Source organism: Pyxicephalus adspersus, chromosome 5 (genome assembly GCF_032062135.1).
Source record: "Pyxicephalus adspersus chromosome 5, UCB_Pads_2.0, whole genome shotgun sequence".
In the NCBI taxonomy this organism is placed as follows: domain Eukaryota; kingdom Metazoa; phylum Chordata; class Amphibia; order Anura; family Pyxicephalidae; genus Pyxicephalus; species Pyxicephalus adspersus.
The window spans coordinates 143,183,959-143,194,959 of record NC_092862.1 but is presented as its reverse complement, the minus strand read 5'-3'; the positions used below and the strand labels follow the sequence as shown (position 1 = coordinate 143,194,959).

At 39.7% G+C, this 11,001-nt stretch overlaps 1 protein-coding gene across 4 annotated transcripts in view; it reads right to left on the bottom strand.

The window, feature by feature from the left end:
* The window catches only part of ADCYAP1R1 (ADCYAP receptor type I), a 117,879-nt gene extending 111,963 nt beyond the window's left edge, over positions 1 to 5,916 (bottom strand). For 2 of the 4 annotated variants that reach the window (XM_072412985.1, XM_072412986.1), the window contains exon 1: positions 5,483 to 5,914. The gene's annotated coding sequence lies outside the window, so the exon portion shown is untranslated. Of the gene's footprint in view, positions 1 to 5,482 lie in introns of all 4 variants that reach the window. The other 2 variants (XM_072412984.1, XM_072412987.1) reach the window with 2 other exon arrangements.
* Positions 5,917 to 11,001: the final 5,085 nt, after the last annotated feature.

Here is an 11,001-nt window from a genome sequence, read left to right as displayed (position 1 = left end):
GTGACATGACAAGATCCATCATATGGGTGCCATGGGTGACATGACAAGATCCATCGTATGGGTGCCATGGGTGACATGGCAAGATCCATCATATAGGTGCCATGGGTGACATGACAAAGATACATCATATAGGTGCCATGGGTGTCCCTTCCCATTATTTGATGCCGGTTCTGTACAAATCAGAGATTTCTGTGCTTCTCCTATTTCTCTCTGCACTGTGATTTAGCCGGATAAATGTCATATTGTCCCCTTTCCTTTATCCGACTATAAATTTGTAAAACAACAACAATATCAACACAACGCAAGGATTTATTCAAACTGACGCAAAGCCAATCATAACAATCTTGTAACTTATCAGTATCATCATAAATCATTTTCAATCCCTTTATATCTGCAAAGTCATATTTCCTGCTATGCAGATCCTTGTTCAGGCAATTCTTGATTTTTCTTCTATTATACAAATAGGATGCAACTCATAGGGCTGTATTTATATATTTATAAAACAGGGAACCTGACATTGCCCGGTGGGAATCCATTACTGCCATTGAAACACATAGACCTGAAATATTCCCACCAAGGAATGTCTGATTCCCTGTTGTACGTATAAAGGGAGCCCAAAATTTTTCATATTTTATTAATTTCTTCATATAACTTTTACCCTCCATATCATACTCAATATTTCCTGATGAAGGGTGACACCTCTCCATCTCCTAATTGTTCCCATGCATTGTCTCGTTGCCCCCCTTTGATAGAGAATACAAGGTTATGGAATGTTGCCTATTGTGCAGAAATGGTCTATTGTTATTAATATCAGAAAGATCATTTGGATATTTCAGATCAATCTCTATTATATCCTCATAAGCCAGCAATGGAGGTTTCTGTTGAATCTCCACAACATCCCGCATAGGTTAATATTAGGCATTTGCCCCCCAGCAGCTGCTAGTATTGGTGGACAAGGTCCATTATATACAATTGCATCTACCAGTCAAGACCTTAGGAGATCATGGCCATGATTGAGGATAATGCTGTGATGGAGGTGGCCATGGACTACAGACTGGTCACGTTCTGCTTACATCTAACATTTTTTCCATCTTTTATTCATCCTTTTTTCTACCCCAGTGCAACTGATCTTATCCAGCTACTTACTGGCTCCATGCACAAGCTTCCAAACATCCACCACACAATACTTCCCGGTTTCCTGATAGTGACAAGGGTGGACCATTCCTGCACAACACACAATGGCACAGCAATTTGTTCCATAGGACTGCAGACGATCAGTCAGAAGACAAGGACAGTAAGTTGTAAATCTCTGGACAAGGACTTCTTGGCAAGATCACCAACCATTATTTTATGAAAGCTGCCGATTTGGTGGTTGGGTTTGGATCCACCTTAAATTTCCTTGGGCAGCTTTCATAATTAAGAGAAAATTGGTGGCAACACAAACCTCAGAATAACTCAACCCTTGGGATTGGCCAGTTATGTGGACCTCCATTGTGTTTGTCTCAGAGGAAGCTGATATGAGCTGCAATTGGATGCTTCTATCTACAAGATCAGGTTCCATTAAAGACATGGACTCCCAGCCGGTGGAGGCAGCTATAAAGATTGGACTGTGGAGGTGGCTGGAGCCAAATCCCTAAATATGTTCCTATGGAGGAGCCATTGGACGCGCTACAACCACCTCCACCACTGCCCTATAGAATACAAAGCCAATAAAAACATGTTAATAAAATGTGCTGCTCTGCCTAACAATCCTCTCCTGCCTTGTCCGCTGGTGACCCACATACATTAGATAATTTCAGAACACGGCCAAATCAGATGACCGTTAACTAATGTCTTTGGACACTTCACATTTTACCGTGAATTGCTGAATATGAGATTCATTTTAGCTACCTTTACCAAGAACGACTGAACGAGGTTGATTTGCTAAAGCGTGGTGGCTGTTTATTTTACAAAATGGATGATCAATAAATAAATAAAGTGAAGCTGCATTCAGTCAATCGTCCCCAAATAAATATATAAATATAAATATATATATATATATCCTTTACACAAGATTAGGAATGCAGCTTCACCCTAATTACCTAGCTCAGTGAATAGTGACATTGCAAAGTGAACAGCATGTACTCCTATCAACTGCATTGAGTGGCTAAGAGATCTCACCCTCAATCAAACTGCCACAATGGTAAGAATCTGCCACCATTCACTTGGCAACAATTGGGAACAATCCAGCAAAAGGAAGAACTAGCAATCAATCACTCAGAGGAGTTCACCATCATGCTCAGATTAACCCTTGTAATCACCAGAGCTTCTAAAGCACAGCCTGAATCTGCCTGATGGCTCGCTTATATTGGACCGCCATGCCAATTTTTTAACTCATAACTGCACGCAGAACTGTGATTTCTTCTGGAAACTGTTAGAATTCACCAACACAGGTCAGTGATTCCAAAGGGTTCCTTTTATCGGGTTTTGGAGGAAGGAAAAGGTTGCATGGTTGAAACTAACTTATGGCATAGTCATAGACATTTAACAATTGCCAATTGGCAACTGGCATACCAGGTGATCATGATGCCATTAATATGAAACTTAAGGATTCATTACATTATAGTGCCTGCACCTACATAGGTCAGTGAGAGTTTGTTTTAAAGCCCATTTCTGATTTGGTAAAATAAAACAAGTGAGTTTTATAATAAACGATCACTGATCTATGTAGCTGCAGGCGGTGCAAAGCAACTAATCCTTAAAGTCTATAGCACCAGTTTCCCTATCTCTTGCCATACCTAGTATGCTTTTTTTTTTTGCATTAGAAATCTGAATTTCTCTGCTGGAAGGCTAGAGCAAATAAAGCTGAGCTGCTGAAAGTGAAATTGTTCCAGCTGTAAAGTTTAATGAAGAATTACTCCACAGTGTCTGCATCTATAGTACATAGGTCAGTGAGTGCTTGCTCTTATTGGCTGCTTGTTCAGAATCTGCAAATATTTGAATGTCTATAGCCTTGTCACAGGTTCACTTTAAAGTTCCGAAAATAATAAAAAGCTTGCTTCAGCAGTCTAGTTTTGGTAGCCTTGGCTTGTCCTTTTCAATTTCTGTGATACAATAAATACACTTGTTTTCCCAACTTGGTGCTCCTTTTCTCCTGGCACTGAAGCGCCTCCTACAGGCATAGCTGTGTATGAGACCTGGATCACTGTGTTCCACAATATATATTTCATTCGGTAACTTGATTTTGGATTTTGCACCACCTGCCTATACTTTCCATAGCAGTTTGAAACGGCATCAGCGCTAATATTTTTCCCACTACAAATATACCAATGGACATAACATGGAAGATGGAACGCAGCCATTGTGGGATTGTGCTACAGAATGGTCATTGAATAATCAATCAGGACTGAACCAGCTCTGGATTCACATTTATTCCTTAGCTAGAGACCCACAGCGCCAAGTTTGTAACAAGGGGCAATATTGGGGCATGGAAATCAATGCCCGCTAATTGAATATTTACCAGTGAGTGACAGACTCAGGTGTTGAGTCTACCTGTCTACGCAGGTCGCAATGACCTCTGAACTCTTCATCTTTTGCCACCTTGGGGTATTCTAAACATGACCACAGACAGGTCAATGGTTCATTAAAATTAATGGATCCATCATTTTATGAAGCATCAAACCGCCAAACGTGCCACAATATTTGCAGCTGATGGACGCCATTTTTACATCATGCTTAAAGGGGATTCATCATAGCTGAGAAATAGATACAAATTATTCATTTAGTCCTCGGATCAATCCAACCACAATGACAATAATTTGTTTTTTTGTACAAGAATGGACCTTTAATATCCTTGCTGCCAGTCTTATCCATTTTCCAGAATGCTGAAAATACTTTCTATGCTTCTTTAACCCAAATCTCAGCTCAAGAACAAACTGTAACCTACTTCAGCTCTCAGTCCTCAGATGCAACGGCTGCATCAGTTTCCTTTTTTAAGGCTATGAACATTTTCGGCAATACAGAAAACACCTGTTGATCCCAATAGAGATCTTGTGTCCTTGCAATGAACTGATATCTCAAAGCATGTAAACAGCTCTCTCCGCTATCTTCTCTGAACTGAAATGAATGTTTCCTTTATGTAATATGTATAAAGAGTTAGAAAGCCGTCTGTAGTACAAATCAGGAGAAAAGCCTGGGGTGACAACGGTTTATTAAAAAACAGTACAATAGGTAAACGTTGTCACCCTAGGGGAAAATAAAAGAAAAAGAAAGCTGTAGCCACCACATCTAATGATTAGTAAACTGTATTATGTGTTATTTATTATTACACTATAATAATGATTTTTATTGTTGAGTTAGGATATACTGTAAGAAAAGAGAACCAGTCATCTTTTCGTTGTACAAATGCTGCATGTATGGATGGACAAGAGAAAACAGCAGTGGATTAGCAAAACATAAAGCATAACCAATCTACAAATAAATTGTGTATATATATATATATATATATTGTGTGATACATCCCCCACCTTCTAGATTGTAAGCTCTTCAGGGCAGGGTCCTCTCCTCCTCCTGTGTCACTGTCTGTCATTTCCAACCCCTATTTAATGTACAGCGCTGCGTAATATGTTGGCGCTATATAAATCCTGTTTATTAATATTAATAATAATAAAAAAATAATATTATTAATAATATTAATAATATAATACACTATATACAATGTAAAAGAATGGTTTAGAAAACTTTATACCCTTCTGCATTTTTTAACACTGCACACAACTAAATTTGCCTTTACACTTTAACCAAAAACAGATGAATATATGTTAATATGTAATAAAAAGTGGTCACCCCCCTTTCCTTAAAGGTCCGAGATGACCATAATCCATTACACCAGATGTATACATCACAAGATCACATAGGTATCAAAAAATAATCAATAGGTCAAAAATATCAGAACGTTACAAAAAATATAAATCAATCCTGCGACCCTGTCATACCCCACCGGCCATATTGCATTAGTCCGTACGTGATTCCCATCAATAATCACAGCGCTGTAGCAAAACAGTGCGGTGGAATCTGCAAAACAAGAAAAAAGCTTTGCACTTGGCTACTTAGCTGATAGACATCCGGTACCTTTTTTACCTTTTTACCTGTTACCTATACACTGCGGCGCTAGGTAATCCAACACAGCGACTTTGAAAGCTTGCGAAAACATATTACTCAGACGACAAAGGCGGCAGAACATAATAAAACATCAGCTCGGCATTGATAGTAACCTTGTACTTTTTTATTAATGAGTCGGTTAAAAATGATGGCAACCCGTTAGCACCCGTTTGGCGAAACCTTTACCGCACCGGATTGGTGCTTTCCGGTGTCTCGTTAATTAAGCACCACCATGCATTAAAAAATTTTTTTCCCAAGAATGCCAAACAGATCACCGCATTCCTATAAATGCCAAACAGATCCTGGAAATCATTGGATACATTGTAGCAGGTTTAATACTTACCAGAATCTTTCACACTGCAACAGGATAGGTGACCAGCATCCCTATCAGTTCAAGAAATTTCAAGTTAGCGGTAGCATTGGCGATGAAGCGGCGTTTGTCAAATAAGAGACCAGTGTCAGTAATTCTCCTCTTTAACTCAATGGATGTGATCTGAATACACAATCATGCATCAGAATTTCTCTTTTTTCTGCACCGCCAGGAGCGTCTTCCGATGAATGAATTCAGTCACAAGCATCCATAACTTTGGAAAGGGTGGAAATCCACAATAAAAAATAAATAAATGAAGAATAATAATACTGATGCAAAATCCAGAGCAATTTTTTTTTTCTTTTTAATGTAGCAATGCACTCAGGGAATTGCTGAAGCCTGCTCTGTATCACTAGACAAAGCAAAGCAAAGCAAGCAGGTTGTGTAGAGAGGAGGAGACCACATTATAGAGGAGAGGGAAAAATGCATTATAGCCAATCGCCTGAATGCAGCAATCCTGATAAATATTTATATATTTCACTGGGCCAATTGGGGTTTGAAGGGGTTGGGCGTATTGAAATCATGCTCTTAAATCAAACTGAGTCATTCAGGTCTGGAGAAGGGACATGGATGCAGGGCTTGGAGTGTTGGAGCATTTGTAGCACTGCAGTGTTAGGAATGGGAGCTCGCACTGCTCCTGGATTTTATTGATGTTCGCATATTGTTGTCTTACTCCAGGCTGCGTCACGTGATATTATTGCAGGGTTCTGGAGACATTCGCTCTGACCTTACAAGAAAAAGCTCAATAACAACATTTCACTTATTTCGATTTATTTTGGCGGACTTGCAACAAATACTTTTAGATATAATAAATTTCTACTTTTAAATATTATGATTTTGTGGCTTTTAGGTTTAGGTCCCTTCTACGGAGCCAAATTTTCAGCTCTTTCCATCCAAAGCCATTTATAGGGATATTGGTAGGGGACCCAGCCAGGGCCGGGATGGGGAGACTGAGAGGGTTACTTTATTCTAGGCAGGGTCCTCTCCTTATCCAGTGTTACGGTCTGTATCTGTCTGTCATTTGCAACCCTTATTTAATGTACAGCACTGCATAATATGTTGGCGCTATATAAATACTGTTTAATAATAATTTACTATTGCAGTGGCAATGGTCACCGAGCTCTGCAGACTTCCCCCGCTTCTAATTGCACTTACTTACATGCCAAGAGATCAGCCAGTGCCAGTTAGGGGGCGCTACAGAGTGCTAGTAATTAGTGTTAGTTATTAGTTAGTAATGATAATGTCAAACTTAGGCATCTGGTTCAATATTTTGGATGCTGAGATGTCATCCTTCCTCAGAAGGGGGTATCTTGCCTGGGGCATCAACATGGCTCTGTGCACACCTATAAACTATGCTGTATGTAAATAAGTGTTTAAATATGATTATGTATAATTATCATTGCATTATTATCATTATTTTTATAAACTTTTATTTATAAAGCACCAACATAAGACGTAGTGCTCTACAGTATGACAAAACTGCATACTGGACAAATAAAAGCAATGACACAGGGGGTGGAAAGGACCCTGACCAATAGAGCTTAAGCTACGCACGTGTGTCAGAAAGGGGTGTAGTTGTAAAAAATGGAGGTACGGTACTGTCCATTGCTATGTAAACGTGCCCACCCCACTACATTCCTGCCTGTGTCCCCCAGAGTGACGTCATAAAACCTGCCCACTCTCCCATCTCAGGTCTGAGCCTGCAATGGGAGATTGGGCAGGTTGTATTCAGAGAGAATGGCCCGCAGCCCTGAGCCTGCAATTCCATACGGTAGACATGGTCCGAGGCTCTGGCCGGTGGGCCCCCCCAGTGGGGTCCTTCTCCTGTGCCAGAGCCACGGGCCACCAAAGGATTCTTTGGAAAATAGGAGTGAGCACGCTTGCCCATTCCCAAAAAATGTGAGGGCATGGCATTCCCACTCGTGCCCGCCCCACTACACCCCTGGTGTCAGATGATTGTAACCCAAGACCAATGGGCATGCTTGTCCCAGGCAAAAATCTGACGTGTATAGTGGTTCCTAATGTTGTTCATCTGTCTGCCTTGGAATAATGAAAATCTGATGAAGAACGACCTCTGAGTATTACTCTGGAGGGGACAACAGCTGCATGCTGCGTGCTTGTACATCCTCCTTCCCCCTCCATAGAACAGAATGGCATTGTCTATCTGAAGCTCTACAGTTTTGGTTCTCAACCTTTTTTTATCATGGGGGAACCCTTTAAATATATTTCAGGTCTTAGGGAACCCCTTCTATAATTATTATATCCACAGCTCACAGTTTATTAGTGTGGTGGTCAGTGGGAAGAATTCCTCTTACATTGCTGGTCATTAGGAAGAATGTCACCCTTACAGATAGCCAAAAAGATCATTGGTGTCACTTATACTGACCTTAGAGGTGAAAACTGCTCATTGCTCAAGGAACTCCCAGCAACCTCTGGAGGAACCCTCCAGGAGGCAAAAGCAGCCATGTTGAAGTACAGATTTATGTAGGGTCTGGCCAATCAGGGTTAAGGTGCAGGGTAAAGTGGGGTCAAAAAATTGAAGTATTGCTGCCAGAGGGTGGCTAAGAGCCAATAGAGAGAGATTTATTGCTTGGACGGATTAAGATACGCAGGAGGAGTCTGACCACCACAAGCTTATTTACTGCTCTATTAGGACACTGCTCCTTCTGGGTGAATGCCGAGTCAGGAGGACACATGCTCCTACATGCATGCTCGCTTTATTCTCAAGTCTCTCTTCGGGGGCAGAGGTGGGTGCTGTAAGGGTTCTGCCTCTATGCAAACTTGTGAACAGGTATCTCATTATTTTCCTTATTGTTTGCCTTTTAGTTTCATTTGAGTCCCAACAATGGAATGAGTGTTGCCATCAAGTCCAAAAAGTTCAACCACTAGGGAAATAAACCCCTATAGACAAAGTTTATCCAGAGGAAAAGGAAGGATGTCTTATTTATTATCATTACTCAGTATATATATAGCACCGACATATTACGCAGCTCTTTACAAGTCCATAGGTATGTCACTTGCTGTCCTTCATAGGCTTCGGCACCCTACCATGCCCCTTAACTGAGCCTGGTATTGACCACGCCAACCTATATGTCACTGACATTATCACTATCAGTAGACTGGTCCAGAACATTGTCGTGTAGAATAAGCTGGAGCATGTTCATGTAGACATAAAGTGCATGGGAGAGGTTGGTGGATTGGTTAAAAATGGTTAAAAAAAACATAAAAACTATTATATGGAAACAAATGTTTCTGAAACACCATGTTTTAGCAAGCCACACATCTTCCAATTGGGGTCAAGAGATACCACATTACTAAAAACCCTTGTTTTAACCATAGCTTCTCCCCAAACATAACCCTGAACATGCTGTGCCTATTGGTGTAGAATTTTCAGGTTTAACAGTACCATCAACCAAAAACTCCACAATCCCAGGGCTCTTTAGAGATGGTCATACTTGGAATTCCTGCAGAAGGTTTTTTTATATTCAATCTATTGCAAGGAAGTCTATGCAGCAAAGTTTGCACGGTGGTTAGCACTTTTACCTTTGCAGCACTGGGGTAATAATTTGAATCTTGGCCATCTGCTAAGAGTTTGTATAATCTTAATGTGTTTGCATGGGTTTTTCCCCGGGCAATCCGGTTTCTGCCTGCATCCCCAAACCTGAAGTTAGGTGAATTGGCTTCCCCTCAAAGCATGGCTTTAGACTGTATATATAACTATGGTAGGGACATTACATTATGAGCCCCCCTGAGGGTCAGTTAGTGATATGACTTTGGACTGGCGGGGTTTCGGCACTATATAAATACAAGTTATTAATAATTAATTACAATGAATTAATTAAAACTAATCATTACAAGTTAATAATAATTTGTTGGAACTAACACGTACCCAAAATGAAACAAAACAAATTCTAATAGCAATCATGTTGACTAGTGAATAGCAATGTATAACTAAGGCAAAGTGGGGGGCTTTCTTGCACATTACACTACAGCTCATTTCATCTCATCCTCTGAATTCAGCCACCGGGAACTTCAAACGATTGTGACCACATGACACCCAAATTAGAAAAAAAAGGTAAACTCCACCCTACTGTCCTTGCATTATAGAATTTGTATTTTTAATGCAGCAAGCCATGGAATCATAGGAATTTGAACAGTTACAAGACCTCATTGTGCATTCACAGGAATTTCTCACTGGATGAACCAACAGAGAGATTTCTAGGATTCAAAACATGTTTTTCTCCTGCTTGAATATTCACTCCATAGACCAATGGAAAGTTTTGCTTTCTCTTACATATGTAAAGATATAAAGCATTATGTAACTGCAAATTCAAAAAGTATATATTTTTACTGTATTGTGTATAGGATGTGTCTAGCAGAGTTAATATAAGTGTGTATAGCTGTGATAATAAAGTTCTCCTATCAAATGTACTGAGGAAGCAGAGGAAGGTGCGAAACGCGTTGAGAACTATAGATGGGCTCTAAAATTTGTATCTACATCACAAAATAGAAAAGTTGTAATTACCTTTGAGCAAAATTGTAAAAAAATATTGGAGATATTAAAAAGTTTTTTTAGTGTGGGAATTATTGTACACAGGAATTTACAAGGCATGCGTGGTCCTGCAGCTGCACAGCTACAAAGTGGAGTTTTTGAAAGTTCAATTCCAAAGTTAAATGAAATATACTAATCAACATGATTGCTTTAAGAATCAATTTTGGGGCCAATTTGATCCTAACATCTTGTCTCCTCCAGCTAATTCTGGACATTTTTTTCACTGTGTAACCCATTAGTCCAAAACTTCTATTGCCGCAAAACTTAATCTGAATATAATAATAATATTAATTTAATTTTGAGCCCCTCTAAATGTATTTCCTGCACCGAAGTCCTGCAGATGTAATTCCTCCGTCGTAATGGACTTTGCTTCTCCTGTTATTACCATCATCCTACCCAAAGGTGACATTCAGTATTCAGCGCCATTTAATAAAATCGCAAGCTTGCGCTTTCCTTTTATTAAAAAGTGTTCCCGTGGCTTCAGAAGAAAGCCTGAGAGTGAGAAGGAAGGAGAGAGGGTTTGTGGAGGAGATTATTTCGGGATTTGGAAGGAATAGGGATCATTTATAAACTGAGATATTGTGATATCCGCACCCACAGATCACCTGACCTGAATTTATTTGCAAAAAGTAGACAAATAAAAATGAACTGCTCATCATAAAATATCATTGACCTTGCTAAGTAAATAGCCTCAGTGGCATGATGCCCACAAAGGGCATTTGGCCTGATTTAATAACCCCCATAGCGTTCTAATTCCATCCAGAATTCCGTGCAAAAAATAAATAAAATAATAGTTAAACATGTAAACAAACTGTAACATAATTATATATACATAATATATGAAGATTTCTTTGTATTGAATTCAATACAGCTATTTTGTAATAAATCCAATACAAAATTATTTCCCGCCGCCAAGACTTGGCCGAACGGACGCAAGTAC